Raw genomic sequence first — 20,634 nt, 5'->3', positions numbered from 1 at the left:
GAATGAGCCCTTGCCAAGGCTCTAGCTAGCCCCAGGTGGAGCTCACCTGCATGGGCAGACTCCGTCTCTCACCTCTACTGAAAACACCTAATAGAGACACCAAAGGATGCACTCGGGCCCCTCATTCCCCCCATATCCAGGGACACAAGCAACTGGTCCTCGTCTCCTCCACCCCCACCCCAAAAGAAGAGAAGCAGGATGACGGTTACCCCAACGTCCCAGGCATGCTCTGGCTCCTCGATTGGAGCTTTGCTTTCTGCATCAAGAAACAAGTGATGCTGTTCTCTGGCCTCGTAGCTGATCGAGGCCAAAGAGATGGCCCTCTGGCCCTTCTAGGTCCTCTGTGACATCTGCCCCTGGATAGGGTCTTCCTGCTAAAGGGGAAACAACGACACCCGGGCTCTTGCTGGGTCTGTGCTGTGACTTGTTAGCAGGTATTATACCTTCCCCTGCTAGAAGTCACTCAGATCTCTTAGCAAACGTGTCCCCTGTGGCCAGTGCAGGGTGGCTGTCCCTGTTGTTTCCGGTAAAAGAAGAGCCTCTTCCATCCCTTCTTTCATTCATTCTCAGGATCAAGAGGAGGCACACGTACACGTGGCCTGGAAGGACGTCCTAGCTGTCCCATGGTCAGGAAGGGAGAAGGAGGTTGGGCCTGTTCTAAGAAAGAGGAAAAGGCCAGCTCTTGCCCTCTACTTTTAGGAACTCTGGTCTGAGATGGCCAGCTGCCTCTGTGAGCCAAGAATTAATGCAGAAACCCATCCCTCTTGACCCCTTCGGACCTCACAGAGAAGCCCAGGCATAGAACGAAGTTACTACCTAAGATAGGAACCAACAGTCCATCTTTAGCTTGATTCCTGAAGCTGAGGAATGCCTTGCTTTGTGGTCAGTTAGCCATGGGCCAGTCCTTAAGCCCCAGGGGTGCTCAAGGGATTATGGGCCAGTCCACCTAGAGGTAGAAATGTGAAATAGGGGAGGCCCGTCATTCTAAAATGAAGAAAATGATGCTTGGACACAGGTAGAAATAAGCAAGAAATTCCCTGGGGATCTGGTGTCCTTTGGGTGGGCTTTTTGGCTGGCCCTCAGAGGAGAGCCTGAGCTTGTCTCTATAGGGGAACTATTTGGGGCTAAACTGGAAAAGGAGTTAAAAGTCTTGGTGTGGGGCATGGAGAGGAGAGGAACAGTCATCCACTTGCCACGTGTGGTCTTGAGAAGCAGGGAGATGCTGGCATCTCTTCTACTTTCATGGAGCTAGAACAAGGGGCTCCTAGCATGGGGCCAGAGAAAATGCCATCCATCTGCCAGTCTCTTAATCTGAATTCCACCCCTCAGAGAAAGCAGATTCCCTTTGCCCACCAGCTATGAGGGGCTGCCCTCAACACTGCTTGGCCTCTTTTTTTTTTTTCCCCTGTGGGTTAGGACAAAATGGAGAATCTTCCTTCAGGTCCTACCTCTTTCCCTTCCTCCCTCCTCCCTCCCTCAAAAGGCAGTGAACAAAAAACTTCCCCACACACACACGCTTTTTTCCCCTCTAGTCACTCAGCCTATGAATTCTCAGGAGCCCCAGGTCCCAAGGAGAAAAAAAAACGGGGAGGAAGAATGAGAAACCAGTGGTGTTTCTTCTTTGGTTTTGTTTGGGGTTTTTCCCCCAAAAAATCTTTGGTTGGGGCGGGGGAGCATGTATTTTTGTTCTGTTTGGCGTCCTCTTTGGGCCCCAGTTGTGGTGTTGATGTTGCCTGTAAATCCAAATGTGCTTCATGACTGAGGAACCTTGTCTTAAATCAGATAACACATAGTTTTGAACTATACAATATATATGTGCGTGCATATGCATATATATGTGTGTATGTGTATACATATATATGCACACACATGCACATATACATATATATAAATTTCTAACCCAGCAAAAAGAAAAAATTATTGGGGTGGGATGGGGGGAGGGGAATTCACAATTAGGGGGAAATTGTGTCTCTGAGTGCCTCAAGATGACTGGTTTTCGTTTTGTTTTTCATTTTTAAAAAAAGTAATTTTATACAAGTGTCAAAACAGCTGGCTGGATTATTTGGAATTTTTAAATAATCCTAACTTTTTTAAGTAGATTTTGAGAACTGTCTTGTATATAACAGTAATGTAGCAATAAATGTGACATTTTATAATAATATCCCTTTCCCTTCCCCTCCTCCATATCTGTCTCTCAGATGTTGTATACCTATGAATGAAAATTAAAAAAAAAAAAGTTGTAATAAAGGTTCTACCTTGTACTTAAAAAAATCCCTTGTGTCCCCTTGGAGGCTGGTCTTGGATTGGTTTGTGCTTACAATGCATGGGGATTTGAGCATGTAGCAAGCTACCCAGCTGTGGTCAAGTTCCTCCCAAGCGCTACAGGAGGAGAAGCCAAGGAGCCCTGGTGGGGCAACAGATGAAGCCAGGAGACTGTCTGGTTCTGTTTCAACTTTGTTCTGTACCCAGGCCACATGCCCTACCCTGTCCCCCAGCTAGCTATGCAGTGATACAGCTGTCCAATTTGGAGCTGGAAGAGAACTCTCTTTCTCTCTCTCTCTCCCTCTCTCCCTCTCCCTCTCCCTCTCCCTCCCCCCCCCCCCCCCCCTCTCTCTCTCTCTCTCTCTCTCTCTCTCTCTCCTCTCTGTCTCTGTCTCTTTCTCTCTCTCTCCCTCTCTGTCTCTCTCTCTCTGTCTCCTCTCTTTCTCTCCCTCTCTCTCTCTCTCTCTCTCTCTCTCTCTCTCTCTCTCTCTCTCTCTCTCTCTCTCTCTCTCTCTCTCTCTCTCTCTCTCCCTCTCTCTCTTTCTCCTCTCTGTCTCTCTCTTTCTCTCTCTCTCTCTCTCTCTCTCTCTCCTCTCTGTCTCTGTCTCTCTCTTTCTCTCTCTCCTCTCTGTCTCTGTCTCTCTCTTTCTCTCTCTCTCTCTCTCCCTCTCTGTCTCTCTCTCTCTGTCTCCTCTCTTTCTCTCCCTCTCTGTCTGTCTCTCTCTCCCTCTCTCTTTCTCCTCTCTGTCTCTGTCTCTGTCTCTCTCTCTCATTTTTTATAAGAGGAAACAATTCAAATAGAAATGACTTGCCCAAGGTCACACACGACTCCAAATCTAGGACACTTTTTATTATCTCACAGTATTGGAGGCTACTGGAAGATGAATAGGAGAAATTTTTCTCAACCTTTCTAAAAATTACTTTTTGAAGTTTTGTTAGAAGGGGAATTTTGAATGGGGATGTAGACTCTAAATGAACATCCTATTGCAAATACCAACAACATGGAAAGAGGTTCTGATCCAGAATACATGCAATACCCAGTCAAACTGCGCATTGGCTATGGGAGGGGTTGGGGAAGGGGAGGGAGGAAAAGAAAATGATTTTTGTAACCAAAGAACCATGTATGAAATGAAAATTTTAAAAAAAAGAGGGAATTTTGTAGGGACAGCTAGGTGGCTCAGTCAATGGATTGGGAGCCCGTCCTAGAGAAAGGAGGTCCTAGGTTCATATCTGAAAACCTGAGATCCAGATGGAACCCATAAGTTCCATATACACCAAAATACTTCATTGTAGCAAAGACATAAGAACAAAGCGGATGAGGGGCAACTAGGTAGCACAGTAGATAAGGCACCAGACCTGGAGCAAGGAGGTCTTGGCCTCAAAATTAGCCACAGATACTTCCTTGCTGTGTGAACCCTCATTGCCTAGCCCTCGCCACTCTTCTGCCTTAGAATTGATCCCAAGACAGAAGGGTTTTAAAAAAATAAAAGCATGCCCATGGATTGAGAAACAGCTATGAGCAAATTGTGTTACTAGAATGGAATGGAATGTTGCTACAGCGTAGGAAACAATATGAAGACTCCTGGGAAACCTAGGAAGAGTTACATGAGCTGATGCAAAGTGAAGCGGCCAGAACCTGGAAAACCATCTATACAATGACTTGCAACAGTGATAATGGAAAGAACAACCAGAAATAAATCAAACTTGGATGTTGCATCATTGTAATAAAATTTGGTCCTGAAGAAGAGATGCAAAATGTTCTTCCCTCCCTTCTCCCAGATCTAGAGGACCATGTCTGGAATGCTGAAAGATTGTCAGACTTGGCTGATACATTGGTTAGTTTTGCTGCATGGTGTTTTTTTCCTTTCTTTTTTATTTTTTGTTATAAAGGTTATAAAGTTATGTATATATATACACATATATAAAGTTATAAAGGATGGCTTTCTGAGCAAGGAAAGGAGGAGAGAGGAATTTGGAAGTGTAGGCTATATGGAATCAAAACATGACAATGTGTGACACTGTTGGGGGGGTGTTCCCTTTATAACTTTTTTTTTAGATGACTTGCATCCAAATCCTAGTTCTGTCATTTACTATCTAAGTGACCCTGGGCAAATCATTTCCCTTTCTGAGCCTCAGTTTCTTTATCTGTAAAAGGAAGGAGTTAGTCTGAGGTCTCTTCCTGCTATGATTTCCAAACTTCAAGAAGTAGAGATTTGTAGCTCTACTCCTATTGTCAGTAAGAGGAGGAAGTTAACTGTCTTTTTCCAGGAAGCTCCTTCTTCCTCCTCCCTAAATTCCCACATTTCAAAGGGGCAGCTGGGTAGCTCAGTGGATTGAGAGCCAGGCCTAGAGATGGGGGGTCCTAGGTTCAAATGTGGACACTTCCAGCTGTGTGACCCTGGGCAAGTCACTTAGCCCTCAATGCCTAGCCCTTACCACTGTTCTGCCTTGGAGCCAATACACAGCATTGATTCTAAGACAGAAGGTACAAGTTAAAAAAAAATTTCCCACATTTCAGTTACTGTCTGTAGGAAAACTCCCTACCCTTGCTACCTGTCTCTCATTTCCCACCTCCCCATCTTTCTCAGTCCTACCCCTACATTGAATAAGTTGACCATTTTCTTTTTTCCATTTCTGCTTCAGGAATTGAAGGAAGTCACACAACTGTTCAGTCTGGGACCCATGCAAATGTGTGATTTCTAATCACTGCTGTACCCCAAGTCTTCTGGTCTTTGCTGGTTCCCCCATTCTAATTCCCATAGAAAGTACCGTTCTAAACCTTTACTTCTATCTTCAAGACACCTACCCCTACTCCTCTTAACTAAAGACCACTCAGACTTCACTGAGAAAATTGTAAGCACCTTCTTTAATCTCTTCAATAGATGCCCCATTCTTTCCCATTTGCTCCAGGCTTGCAGGAAAGGGGAACCGCCCTGCTGAGACCAATTCCTCTACTTGCATCCTTCATCCCATTTTCCCTTCTCCACTCTCTCAAATGCAGCTGGTAAAGTCAGGATGACCCGAGTTCAAACCACCCTCGGACACTGGGTCCCCTGAGCAAGTTAGGACACCTCAATTTGGCTCAGTTTCCCCAACTGTGAAATGGGGATAATAAAAGCATCCCTCATCGTGAGAGGATGAAATGGGATATTTGCAAAAGCAAAAAGTGTTTAACACAGGGCCTGGTTTATAGCAAGCATTATATAAATGTTTATCCCTTTCCCTCCCTTCCCCATCTGTTATCTCCCAAATAACACATACATCCCAGAGATATTTGAAGGCGTAACTGACACAATAGTTCTAAAGCATTTAGCCAGGTGCCTGGCACATGATGGGTGCTTAATAAATGCTTGTTCCCAAGGGGCAGCTAAGTTGCACATTGGATAGGATTGAGATGGACCTTCCTAAATGTGTTACCCTAGACAAGTCACTTAACATTGTCTTCTGGTCTTAGAGCTGTCACTAGGACCAAAAGTAATGGTTTTAATAAATAAATGCTTCTCCCCTCCTGCTGCCTTCTTAAACTAGTTTCCCCCCACCCTGTTCAGTACCTTTTTTCTCTTTTCATCAGTCTCCCTTCCCATCTCTCTAAAAACTTGACCAGTGTTCTCCCTCATCCTTAAAAAACAAAAACTACTCACTTAGCTCTGCCATCCCCTTAATCCCCCTTTTATGGCCAATATACTCCTTGAAAAAGCTATTTACACTCAGCCTGCACCCACGCAAGTGAAAGCATTCACCAATGTCTCCAATGGTCTTTTCTCATTCCCCATCCTTTGACCTCACAGTGGCTTAGGGGGTTGTTGGACCCTCCCTCCTCATAGATTCCCTTGTCCTCCCTGGTCTTCTGGTTCTCCTGACCATCCAACAAACCCTTCTCAGGCTCCTTGGCAGGATCCATATTCCATTCCCTGATTGTGGCTGTTCCCCCAAATCTGCTCCAGGTCATCTTCTGTGTCTACACTTCCTCATTTGGTGACCTCATCAACTTCTGTAAATTCAGCCGACATTTCTATTCAGAAAAATACCAGATGGGCAAATCCATCCCTCACCTCCTGAGCTCACGTCCCATGTCACCAGACTGACTTGCTCTATACCTCTATCTCGATGGCCTGCAGGCATCCGCTGTTCCAAAACAAGGTTTTTCCTCCAAAATAAAACCCCTTTTCCGAACTCACTTTTTTTTCTGAAAGGTGCCACTGTTCTTTCAATCCCCCCAAGTTTGTAGCCTTAGGACTATCTGTTATTCTTTGATCTCCCTCCCCCTTAATCCAATTAAATGCCAAGTCTCATGGACTGCTCCCCTCTTCTCCATTCATTCAAGACCTCATTACCTCTAGCTTGGGCTGCCCCAATTGCCTCCTAATTGGCCTCCAGCCTCTTCCCCTCTCCAAAGAGCCTCCACATAGCTGCCAAGTAGATATTCCTAAAAGTATCCTGAGCGTTGAGCGCCCTGTTCAAGAAGCTTCCTCCAGGAGTTTCCAGCTGTCTTATTTAAAATGCAAACCCCTGTGCGACATCTAAAATCCTTCACAACAACAGGGCTCCGACCCAGGCTCTGAGACAAGGGAGGGCTTCACTTTTTTGTGTCCTCTTTGACAATTGGCCTGGGGAAGCTATGGACCCTTTTCCAGATTAATGTTATTAAATGCATTTTTTTAATCCTTACCTTCCATCTTAGAATCAATGCTGTGTATTGGTTCCAAGGCAGAAGAGTGGTAAAGGCTAGGCAATGGGGGTCAAGTGACTTGCCCAGGGTCACCCAGCTAGGAAGTCTCTGAGGTCACATTTGAACCCATCTCCAAGCCTGGCTCTTAATCCACTGAGCCACCCAGTTGCTCACTAAATGTTTTTTTGTTTGTTTGTTTTTTAAGAGGCAACTACATGGCTCATTGGATAAAGAGCTAATCCTGGAGATGGAAGATCCTAGATTCAAATTTTGACCTCAGACACTTCCTAGCTGTGTGACCCTGGGCAAGTCACTTGACCCCCATTGCCTAGCCCTTACCACTCTTCTGCCTTGGAACCAATACACAGCATTGATTCTAAGATGGAAGGTGAGGGTTTAAACCCTGGTTACCTAGCCCTTACTCTTCTACTTGGAACTACTAACTCTTTTGTCTTGGAATTGATACTTAGTATGGATTTTAAGACAGAAGATGAGTTATTTATTTTTTAATATATTAAATCAGTGAAAGGTGTTTTTTAAAAATTCTCACACCTCATTTAGAAACCTGTTTAAGAATAGTTTCATATCGGGCAGCTGGGTAGCTCAGTGGATTGAGAGCCAGGCCTAGAGATAAGAGGTCCTGGGTTCAAATGTGGCCTCAGACACTTCCCAGATGTGTGACCCTGGGCAAGTCACTTCAACTCCATTGTCTAGCCCTTCCTTAACACTCCTGCCTTGGAACATAGTAATGACTCCAAGACAGAAGGTAAGAGTTTAAAAAAAGGGGGGGGGGGCATAGTTTCATATCAATGACATATGTTAAACCCAGTGGAATTGTGCATCAGATATGGGAAGGGGGAACATTGTAACCATGGAAAAATATTCTAAATCATCTAATTAAATAACATTAAAAAATAATAAAGAACAGTTTCATGTAACTCTTCTATTATCCAACCAAACTTGCAGTTTCCCAATATGAGACTCTTCATTGCGCCTCTGTGCAGTTGCCCAAATGCACTTCCTTCTCTGCTCTGCCTTCTGGAACCAAAAGGCTCCTTCAAAGCCCCTTCACTTGGGAGCCACCCTGAGAAGTCCATTCCTGAACTTTTGGGGTATCTGTGGGCCTCCCCTTCAACACGACTTTGTATGGAGCATTAAAAGTTTCCATGCAATTTGGAAAGGGACCCCCTGTATCTGCTGCCGAGCTTTAATCCGAGCTTCTCCACTTGCATGGTTTTCTTCCTACAAATGATTAACTCCTTGAAGATAGGGTTTGTTTTATTTCTGAAGCCCTGAGCACCTAACATTGTGCCTGGCACCTAAGTGTTCAATAAATATTTGATATGGGGTAACTAACTCTGTGGCTCAGTAGAGAGCCAGTCCTGGAAATGGTCGGCCCTGAGTTCAAATGGGGCCACACATACTTATTAGCTGGGTGACCCTGGATGAGTCACTTAACCCCAATTGCCTAGCCTTTACTGCTCTTCTGCCTTAGAAATGATGCTTAGTATTGATCCTAGGACAGAAAATAAAGTAAAAATAATAATGATGAAGCAAAAAAGTATTTTAAGTAAGTACCTATTGAAGTAAGTAAACACTATTTTAATATTAATCTGTGATTAACATTAAATTGGTAACAATGTTATCAGGTGTTATATATATAAATTGTTATATATTATTATTGTATAATAAATTTTATAATCCACACGCCATCTGATGTGTCTAGAGCTATGAGGTAAATGAGATAGAAGGTTTATGTAAAACACAGTCCTTGCCCTTGTGGGGTTCACAGTTTTCTGAGGGGTGGCACAAACACCAATAATTATGATATACAGTCTTATAGGCAACTGGTAACTCTGGCTGCATCCGGAGTCAAGAAGACCCAAGTTCCAATCCTGTCTCCAACACTAGCTGTGTCACCCCAGGTAGGTCACAATCTCCGACCTCTGAATTTCCTCAACTTTAAAGTGCTGATAATTGCACTTTGGGATGGTGGACGAAGTGCCAGGGCCTAGAGTCAAGAATGCTCATCTTCCTGAGTTCAAATCAGACCTCAGACACTTCTAGCTTTGTGACCCCGGGCAAGTCACTTAACCCTGATGGCCTCAGTTCCTTCATCTATAAAATGAGCTGGAAGAGGAAAGGGGAAATCATGATCTTTGCCAAGAAAACCCTAAATGGGGTCATGAAGAATCTGAAACAACTGAACAACAAAATTTCACCTACCTCCAAGAGTTGTGAGAAAAAAAAGATCATATCTATGAAATGTTTGCTTGTAATCCTTAAAGCACTCTAAATGCTAGCTATTGTTAATAGTAAATGCATTATAGAGCTAAAAAGCGAAATCCAAGGAGAGAGTTCATTACCAACCAAGAGTAATCAAGAAAGACTTCTCTTGGAGGAGGTCACATCTGAGTTGGCTTTTAAGGATAAATAATCCAACAGGTAGAAAGAGGGAGGGGGGACCATTCCAAGAACAGGGAACAGTGAGAATGGAGGCTTTGAGGTGTGGGTGGAGGGGACAGGTTTGTTTGGGGGTTTTTTTGGAGGGGAAGTTGTGGAGAAGAATAAATACTACAAGGCAGGAACAGTATCATCAGGTTGGGTAGGACTTTGGATGCCAGGCAAAGATGTTTGAATGGACAAGATGGGCAATAGGGAGCTACTGAAAGATTTTGAGCAGAGGTGTGATATCAGATCTGTGTAAAAGGAAGGTTATTCTGGTAGCTGTATGAAGGACTCACTGGGAAGAAAGCATTTAGAAGCACAGAATACCCTAAGCAAGAGAACTGCTGCCATTTTGTTCTGGAGAAGAGTTATGGGGAAGAACTTGGGACAGCCTAGGACAGTCATAGCACATCTTCTGGAGGACTGAAGCACAACCTTGAAAGGTAGGAAAGCTTTGGAGGAGGAGGAAGGAGAGGAAAAGGTTAAGGAGTCTAAAAGAGACGGTGCAAAGGTGAGTAAAGCAATTTGGCTAGAAAAGAAGACTCCTATAACATCAACGGTCATAAGTAATAAATGAATTTCCATAGCCCTTTTGAGTTTTGTAAAATGCTTTGTATACCTTCTCTCATTTGATTTTCACAGCAACTTTGTAAAACAAGATTCTACTAGTGTTATCACCGTATCACAGATGATGAAGTTGAGATTCAGATACTAGCTGTCTTGCCCAAAGTCACAGGACCAGTAAAACTGGCAGAAGTGAGGTTCGAACCCATGTCTTTTCAAAGCCCAAGTACACCACGCTATTTTTTTCTGTTTTTTTTTTTAATCTTTACCTTCTGCCTTAGAATCAATACTGTGTTTTGGTTCCAAGGCAGAAGAGCTCCTCAATGAAGATGACTTGCTTGGGGTGACACAGCTAGGAAGTGCCTGAGGTCAGACTTGAACCCAGGACCTCCACGCCTGGCACTCTATCCACTGACTCACTTAACAGCCCCCACAATGCCATCTCCTAAACCTTTCTGCCCAAATGTGTTATGAAAATCACAGGAATTAAGGGGAGGGAGGGGCAAAGAAGCAGGAATAAGATGAAAGGAAAAAGGTGAATGGAAATGGGCAGTTTTCACAGGATTCTGGTCCAGAAAAGCATAAGAGAATACCCACTGATAATGTATACAAAGAGAGTCAAAATTTTTAAAGAAAAGTAAGAGGGGAAGATTTTAAATCTCTTCCCCAAAGGGGCCATACCATTCATTCAATAAATATTTATATAACGGGTTATAATATGGGACCTTAATGGGCAGCCAGGTGGGCTGGAGTCAAGAAGACCCAAATTCAAATGTGACCTCAGACTCTAGCTGTGTGATCCTAGCCAAATCACTTAACCTTATTTTCTTCCATTTCCCCATCTGTGAAATGACCTAAAGAAAGAAATGGCAAACCACTGATATTTTTGCCAAGAAAACCCCAAATAGGATCACGAAGAGTCAGGCATAACTGAAAATGTGACCCTAGACAAGCCACCCTCTCTGGACCTTTATTTCTCCCTGTGTAAAATGAGGGCATCAGACTAGATGATTTTCAGGCCCCTTCCCCTTCTCAATGGCCACACTTTTTACAGAACCTGACAGCTGGAAGAGACCTCCATGGCCCTCTACCCCAACCTATGCCCCTAAAAGAAAGCCAAAAGTTCCCTCTAGGTTTTCAGGTTGCTGTTGTCTCCTGGTTCTTCTCCCACCAGTCTGACCTCCCATTAATTGCCTCTGCTGAATCTTTATCCAAGTCCTATGTGCTAACAACCCTGGGGGCCCTCCCAAAGTGCCCAATACCCTCTTCTCCCTCTATACTATTCCCCTTGGGAATCTCACCAGTTCTCATGGATTCAATCATCATCTCTTTACGGAGGAGTCTCAGGTCTCTATCCATCCTCTACCTTCCTTCTGACTTCCAATCTTGTATCTTCCACGGCCCAATAGACATTTTTGAAGTGGATGTCCCATAGGTATCTGAAACTCCACATGGCCAAAACTGACCTTATCTTGTCCCTGAAACCCTTCCATCTTCCCAATTTTCCTATTACTGTCACAGGTACCAGCTTCCTCTCAGTGAGCCAAGTTCTAACAGTAGGGATCAGCATGAACTCTCCACTCCCTCCTCCAAGTCCCATCACTTCTGCCTTTTCAATATCTCTTGTATAAACCTCATTTATGACAGCCATCTCCCTGATGCACTCTGGTCCTCAGCTCCTCAAACCCAGACTGCTGCTCATCAGTCTCCCTGCCACGACTTCTATTCACTCCAGTCTGTCTTTGGTTCCAAGATTAGTGATGCTCCTGAAACACACATGTAATCATCATACTCATACACATGCATGTGAACATGTATACACACCCACTGTTCAGGAAACCCTGTCACCTTGGATCAAATATAAAATTCTCCATTTGACTTTTAAATCTCTTCAAAATTGTCTTCCACCTACCTTTCTAGTCTTTTTGTTTGTTTGATTTACTTTCAGACCTAGTAACAACTCTAAGACAGAAGGGTAAGGGCTAGGCAATTGGAATTAAGTGATTTGGCCAGTCACACAGCTAGGAAGTATTTGAACCGAAGTCCTCCTGACTTTAGGCTTGGCACTCTCTCCACTGTGCCACCTAGCTGCCCCCCTTTTCAGTCTTTGTACACCTTACACAGTGCCCCCCTCCCCAAGTAATCCATGATCCAGTGACATTGACCTCCTTGTTGTTCCACAAACAAGATCCTCCATTTTCCGTGGCCATCTCCTGTGCCTAGAATTCCCTTCCCCATCTACCTCCTGACTTCCCTAGTTTCCTTCAAGTCCCAGCTAAATTCCCACCTTTTGCAAGAAGCACTTCCCCATCTAGACTCTAAACGATCACCCTAGTGCAAGAATTAATAATATGGGGATAGGTCTTGATCAATGACACATGTAAAACCCAGTGGAATTGCTGTCAGATATGGGAGGGGGAGGAGAAGAGGGGAGGGAAAAAACATGAATCATGTGACCATGGAAAAATATTCTAAATTAATTAAATAAACCTCATATTAAAAAAGGAGCACTGCCCCATCCCCCTAATGCTAGTGTCTTCCCTTTGTTGATTGTCTCCAATTTATCCATCTGTAGTTGTTTGCGTGTTGTCTCCTCCATTAGCCCAGGAGCTCCTGGAGAGGAGGGACTGTCTTCTGCCTCTTTGTATCCCCAGAGCCTGGCCCACAGTAGCAGTTTAATAGCTGCTTACTGACTTAATATATCCAACAAGGGTCGTCCAACCTCTATTTTGATGATCTCCAATGAAGGTGAATCCACCACTCCTAAGACAATTCATTCCCCTTTTAGAAAGCTCTTTTTTCCCCTTGGCCTCAGACCTAAATTTGCCACTTAGTAACTTTTACTCACTTTTACTGATTCTGCCCCTTGTAGCTAAACAGCAACCATAATGGCTTCTACCACCCCATAGCTCTATATAGAATGTCATTGTTCAGTCATGTCTGACTCTAATGGAGTCCTCTTGTTCAATCATATCTAACTCTTTGTGACCCCATTTGGCATTTTCTCAGCAAAGGTCCTGGAGCAATTTGCCATTTCCTTCTCCAGTTCATTTTACAGATGAGGAAACTGAGGCAAACAGGATTAATGGATTTGCTCAGGATCATACAGCTAGTGTCTGAGACTGGATTTGAACTTGGGAAGATCAGTCTTCCTGACTATAAGCCCAGTACTCTATGCACTATGGCACCACCCAACAGATATTTAAAGACAAAACCTATTTTTTTCCTCCTGAGTTTTCTCTCCTCCAAACTAAACATCCCTAGCTTCTTCAGCTGACCTTCAAATGATCAGCCAGGTCATACAAAGTAAAGAACAAGCTGGGTCTGCAGTCAAGAATCCCTGTGTTCAAAGTTGGATTCAGACACTTAATAACTGGAACCTTGAGCAAGTCACTTAACTGCTGCCTGCCTCAGTTTCCTCAAGAATCAAATGAGAGGATTCTTATAAAGTCTTTAGCCCAGTGTCTGGCACATAGTAAGTGCTATGTCAGTGCCATCTATCGTTATCATTATCAGTGAATGACATAGATTCAAACCCTTTCATTCTCCTACCCATCTGTCTCTCAATGCTCTTCTACTTCCACTCTCACCACCAGAAATGACCCCAGGACTCCAGATGTGGTCTGATGGAGGCAGAATGCAGGTATGATAGAACCATTCCTGTGGACCGGCACAGGCTTGGGACCCCTCTGATGATCCTACCCCATGGAGGAGACTAAGACACCTTTGTCCAGGGGAGTTGGGATGCAATGGGGAGACTTTGAAGCAAGCACAGACATTCTGCTAAATCCATGGTGTATGCCAGCCCCTTTGATGAATAACATTGCAGGAACTGAGGGTTCCTTCACAAGGGACCTATTCTTCCTTTCTCTGGTTCCCTCTAGAACCAATGGTAGAAGAGCAAGATCAGATCAGGAAAGAAAGTCAGACAACCAAAGAAGGAATAGCAAGTCCAAGTATGAGGAGAGCTAAAACAGCTTCCAGAATTTTCCGGACTCCTTCTGACATGTTAACACTTTCTTGACTCCTGTTTCTTTCCACAAGCCCCTGGATCAGCACAACTGTCCCCCTCCCCTCATTCATTTTTCACAACCTATGAGAGCAGGAGGAAGAAGAGGTGGGATGGAGTGGGGTATGACAATTTGGCAAAGTGAACCACTATGAGGGAACGTTCCACAGTCTCTTTACAAATTTCCTATATTGAATAAACCTTGTGGCCAGAGAAAAGCTGATCCCTTCAGTAAAGTCAACCCTAGAGTGGACATTGAGCTAGACAATATCTTAGAGAGTGGAGATGGGGGCTCTAATGCCATCGATTTTTAAAATCCCAAGCAATAACATTACCTAATGCCCTGTGGTCATTCAAGACCCAGACTGGTGAATATTTCTTTCCTTCCAGGTCTTTTCTGGCTGGTAGCTGCCCAGAGTGGGCTGTTTGGGTCATCTTTGCTGTTTGGGACGGTGGGTGGTGTAGAATGCCACCTGCTGTGCAAAATAATAATTACACCCCCATTTCTCATGAATGGGAAAGTAATGCTGTCTTTGTGCAGTTCAAGAGAAGGCAGGTCAAAAGCTGGTGTAGGGTGCTAGTTTCTCAAGAGAGATACCCATGAGTGGCCCACATAGGATTTGAAATATTAACTCCACATTCCTCTAGAGAGAATCCTGTGTCTGTTCTTTGCTCTGGAAGACTTGTAATAGTTTTAGCTCAAATAAAATGGGACCTTGGGGGTGGGTGTTGGCAAAATTTTTGCTAGAAGGAAGCTGAGACAGTGTGGAGTAATAGAGCACCAAACTTGAAAACAAAAAGGTCTGGCTTTGAATCCTGCCTCAAACATTACTAGTTTTGTGACCCTAGGACAAGTCACTTGACCTTTCTGAGCCCCAGTTCTTCCATCTGTAAATGGGTTGTTATGAGGATCAAATGCATGTAAAAGCACTTTAAAAACTTTAAAGTGCTATGTACATCAGTCATTTACACCCTTTGCCCCACTTTACAGAAGAGGGATGTGAGACCCAAGAGAAATTTGGCGACATTCCCAAAGGAAATAAGCTACAGAGGAGGAATTTGAATTCAGATGCTCTGACTTTAAACCCATGGAAATGTGATATTAGTGGAAAAAACACCAGAATCAGATCCCAGCTTTGATAGTTTTTTATTAAAATTAATAATATTAATGTGATACTTCATGGATTAAATGCCTGGTGTAGGTAAGAAACCATGCTAGACAATGGGGATACAGAAACAAATCCCTTGCCTTAGAGTGTTTTTAAAAATTAATGTTTATTGAGGCTTTTTTGGATATATCACATCCACATCTAAATATATTCTTCCTCCTTCCCTACACAGCAAGCTATCTCTTGAAATAAAGATTTTTTTAAGCCCTTACCTTCTGTCTTAGAATCAATACTTCAGTATTATAAACAGTTAGGACTGGGCAATTGGGGTTAAGTGATTTATTTGTTCAAGATCATCCAGCTAGGAAGTGTCGGATGTCAAATTTGAACTCAAGACCTCTTGTCTCTAGGCCCAACTCTCAATCCACTGAACCACATAGCTGTCCTTGAAGTCAAGATTTTTAAAATGAATGCAGAAACCAAGTAACTCACCAACCAGTTGGGAAGAGAGGGAGAAGAAAAAGCATCCTTTCCCCAGACTGAGCTTAGGACTTGGTCTCCATATCCTTTCTACCACCTTTCTGTCTCCTCTTCCACCTTAGCTATATGTTGTAAAAATAATAGGCAGACTGGAAAAATAATACAGCAATGAATGAATTATGGGTTATAAGCTGATTTTGATACTCTGCTTGCTGTCCTTATGACGAATCTTTAGTTTATATAAGTGAAGTGAAGCTCATAAGTGAACTTCTCTTCAGGGCCAGGTACAAAGATGGTAAAGAGACTCTTGTTATAAAAAATAAAATATTTGTTGAAAATATAAGGATAAAAAGGATTTCTAACTCTAAGGAATTCTAACTCCACCAAATAAAATTCCCTGGTTCCACAAGGAGCTGCTTCTCCTGTTTCCACAGCCTACACTGGTCCTTCCTGAACTGACTAACCCAAGTTTTTACTATTCTAAATAAACTAACACAATTATCTTTATAATTCTTAACTTCGTCTCCAAGTTATAAAAATAACAAAGGCTAACTGGCTGAGCCTTAGCAAGAATCAAGTTAGGACTCTGAGCCTTAGCAGACTCAGAGTCCAAAACAAATACCAGGTCTTTCTTTGGTCTATAAACAATCTATAAAAACAGCAATAGACAGTCACTAGTGTTTCCTAAGTTGGGAAAGGAAAACACTTAGCTCCTTCAGGTCTTTCCCTCCTTTCCTTCTACCTCAAACAATGATAGAGAAAAAGAAAAATCTCCTTCAAGCCCTTAGAAAAAGAGTCTCACTCCACCAACTGCCAGAGACCAACTGTCACAGACTTGAAACTGACACTGTCTCAGCTCTGTTTGAAACTCCAATTCTTTCCCAAGCCAGCTTCTCCACTTCTTACCTCTAAACTAATATAACAAGACTTAATTTCTAATATCATTCTTATAATTTCCCCACTTCGAGCATATGAAGAGAGAAAAAATCTCTCCCGTATGCTCACTATTCTCTGTGATTCTAAAGCTATACCTAACCTTATTATTATTATATTTCCTAAAAAAAATTAGTCTTAATGTTATGCTTATCTTATCCTAGTCTTATTGCTATACCTTATCTAGGCTAGCCTGCACTGGGGATATAAGTCAAAGAAAAGAAAATTTCAGTGAAAACAAATAATCAATGAAAACATACTCACAGAAATGCAAATGTAAAACATACAATTACAGAAATTCAAAATACAAAATGCAAACTTCTGAAACAATAAAATACAAAAAAAACAACAACAAAAATGTACTGATGGAAGAATGTTTCACAGACTTTGTAGGGAGGGAGTTCTGTGCCAGTGAGGAAGGAGAAGCACCCTATGGAGGTTCATGCGATATAGCATTAGGACGATTTACTCCAAATGCCTCATAATACCCCCTAGAGCCCTGAGAGAAAGGGTAGCTGAGCTCTGGGACCCCAACCTTCCAGGACAAGTAGGGATGGAGGAGTGCTACAACAGCCAACTCTGAGCCTTTCCAGCTTATTGGAACTTGCCAAAACTTGTGCTCTACTGGCATCACCTTTAAGAACCCTATATTACCTCCAGGCCCTGATAAGACATCTGAAGAGGACTATAGAAGAGGTCAAAGTTAATACACAAAATAGGTCAATTAAAGATAAAAATAGAATAGAACTACTCAGTAGTATGTGAACTTTCCCACAGCAAGGACTTTCCCCCCCCCTCCTTATCCTTAGCACAATAAGCAGCATAAAATAGCTACTGAGGGAAAAGTTTATTGTGGAGCAGCTTGGTAGCACAGTGGATAGAGAGCCAGGCCTGGAGATGAGAGATTCTGGATTCAAATCTAGCCTCAGACATTTCCTAGCTGTGTGACCCTGAGTAAGTCACTTAACCTGAATTATCTTAGCCCTTACCACTCTTCTGCCTTGGAACCAATACTAGGAAGGAAGGAAGGAAGGAAGGAAGGAAGGAAGGAAGGAAGGAAGGAAGGAAGGAAGGAAGGAAGGAAGGAAGGAAGGAAGGAAGGAAGGAAGGAAGGAAGGAAGGAAGGAAGGAAGGAAGGAAGGAAAGAAGGAAGGAAGGAAGGAAGGAAGGAAGGAAGGAAGGAAGGAAGGAAAGAAGGAAGGAAGGAAGGAAGGAAGGGGAAAAGCTTATTGAGTTGAATTGAATGAAGCAGGAAAATAGAAGTCTCCAGCACCAGGTATAATAGTGTTTATATAGTGCTTTAAGGTTTGCAAAGCACTTTACAAACATCTCATTTGAGCCTTACAACAGCTCTGAGATTTAGATATCACCCTCATGTCACGGAAGAAGAAAGCAAACAAAGGTTAAGTGACTCACCCAAGGTCACACAGCTAGTAAGTGTTTGAGGCCAGATTTGAATTCACAAAGATAAATCTTCCTGACTCCAGATCCCACACTACCCAGTGTACCATCTAACTTCCCAAAGCTGCCCTATAGGTAGGCACTATGTTTAGCCCTTAAGCCCTTAAGTGGAGGCAACAAGAGAAGACAGTGGGTTATCTATTTCTCATTTGCTAAAATGAAGCAAACAGAGTCATTAGGACAGAATTTTCCTGCCACTAAATTCTGAGAACTTATAAAATACATCCTCACACAATACTAGCACTCTGTTCTTCCCAATCACCTCTATGTTATCCTTATACTCCAGCTTCCATCTTCATCCAGAACCAGCCCTGTGACCCTATACTCTGATTAGTGAGTAGTTTGGCTTATTCTGTCTGGTCTCAAACCATCCTGCTAGCTCCAACTTTACCTTACCTTATGGTTAATAATCAAATTCTCAATTTCTATGACCCAATAAATTATATTTGTCCCATATCATCACAAAATTGTTCTCATGTTAAAGATGACAAAATTGGAAAATGAAAAATGTTGGTGGGACTGTAGGAAAATGGGCATTATTGATGCCTGTTGGTGCCACTCAACCAGTGGCTGAATTGGTCCAGTCACTGTGGAAAGAAATATGTAGCTCTACCCCCAAAAAAGATCAAAGAAAGAAAGAAAAGACTCACATATACAAAAACGTTTACAACCTCTTCTTGTAACTGTAAAGAACAGGAAACTAATGAAAACTAATAAATTAGGGACTCACTGAACAAATTATGGTTTATGAAGGAAATGGAACACCCTTATAATATAAGAAATGATAAGAGGGGTTGTTTTAGAGATGCTCAAGAAGACTTGTGTGAATTGATGCAAAGTGAAGTAAGCAGAAACAGAACAGAATAATTTATCCAAAAACATCATAAAGAAAAACAATTTCAAAAAATCCAAGAACTCTAATCAGTGAAGTGATTAATCGCAGCTCCAGAGGACTAGAAGCATGCTCACCTAGCTCCTGACAGAAGGAAGATGGACTCAAGATGTAGAAGGAGATATATATTTTTGGACAGGGCCATTGGGGAAAATTTCTTGACTGTGTCTACTTGTTACAAAGGACTTTGTCTCTTTTTCCCAGTGGTGGGAGTGGAAGAGGATATAAATGCTTGTTCATTAAAAAATTTTAAATAAAAATTTGAAAACCATTCTAATGTCTCTGTAGCTCCAATATACTACAGCTTGTTCTTTTAAAAATAAGTAGCAGCTGTCTTAGAACTCTGAGTCAGAGTGACTGGTTTAGGAAATGCTTCTCTTACAATTCTGATCAGGCTTAACTAATCGATACACACTGTCCCATATAAAAGGACAGTGCCTAGAAGAGATAGTACTTACATAAGCATGACCAGGTTTCGATGAAGCCACACTGAGGATAATCAGTCTTTCTTTGGCAGTAAATGAAAGAAACATAAGAGTTGGATTGTTTTGTTTCTCTCCATCTTTTTTCTCTCATCCTGTACACCCTTAACTTTTCTTTTAACTCTACCATTTCCTCCAATACTGCTTTAAAACACACACACACACAACAACAACAACAACAACAACAACAACAACAACAACAACAACACTTTTCTGTTGTCTTTAGCTTTCCTTGCAAGATTCAGCTCATTCTAAATTTTTATATTGTTCCTACAGGGCCAAAACTCTTTAACTGACTTTGCCTCTGTTTTCTATGCATATTTATTAAAAAGATTGATATCTCTAAGTTGGTCCCTCTAGAAAATTTCTACTTTTCCTTCTTATCAGAACTTTGTCTTCAAAATTTCATTTTTTTTAAACCCTTACCTTCCGTCTTGGAGTCAGTACTGTGTATTGGCTCCAAGGCAGAAGAGTGGTAAGGGCTAGGCAATGGGGGTCAAGTGACTTGCCCAGGGTCACACAGCTAGGAAGTGGCTGAGGCCAGATTTGAACCCAGGACCTTCCATCTCTAGGCCTGGCTCTCAATCCACTGAGCCACCCAGCTGCCCCCTTCAAAATTTCATTCTTGAGAGTTTCCCATCCTTCTGGACTGATTTCCCCTGTAGTATTTTAGCCCTGGAATCCTGCCTAGGCTTTCTCTGAGTCCTTAGAAATATGCTCTCTCCAAATATAGAGTACATATTCATCTATGGCTGGCTTTCCTTCCTGTCCTTCTGCATCACAAATTCTAGGTTTGTAACTTCCCCCTGAAACTCCTGTAATTTCAACTTTTCAGCAACGAGTTTCTCCTAGTTGGTGAGAATCGGGTTTAGAGTAGCAACTCCCCTTGTTATTTTCACTATCTTTTAAAGGATGGTGAAAGACCACAAGAAAACATGCTTCAAATCACAATGTAGTCAAAGAAAGAAGCAAAAAGCAAAGAAACAAATTGAAGTTATTCTGAGGTTTCGTCTCAATCCATGCAAATTGGCAATAGATGGGTACAGTCAATGTTGGAGAGCCAAGGGAAGGAGCCATGATGTGGGCGGTGCTCTGAAGTAGTCCAGCAGTTCTAGATTTCTATTAGGAACTAACTAGAAAAATTATTCCGCTATCCATGCTTTTCCCATGGTGAACCTTTGACCCAGAAATCCTGCTACTAAGCATATACTTCAAGGAAGTCAGCACCAAAAGTAATGACAACATATGACCAAATAATTATAGCAGCATTTTTTTGCATCAAAGAACTGGAAGCAAAGTTCCTCAGCTAGAGAATGGATGAAAAA

Source organism: Monodelphis domestica, chromosome 3, assembly GCF_027887165.1.
Source record: "Monodelphis domestica isolate mMonDom1 chromosome 3, mMonDom1.pri, whole genome shotgun sequence".
Lineage (NCBI taxonomy): Eukaryota > Metazoa > Chordata > Mammalia > Didelphimorphia > Didelphidae > Monodelphis > Monodelphis domestica.
Note: the sequence above shows the minus strand (reverse complement) of the source record.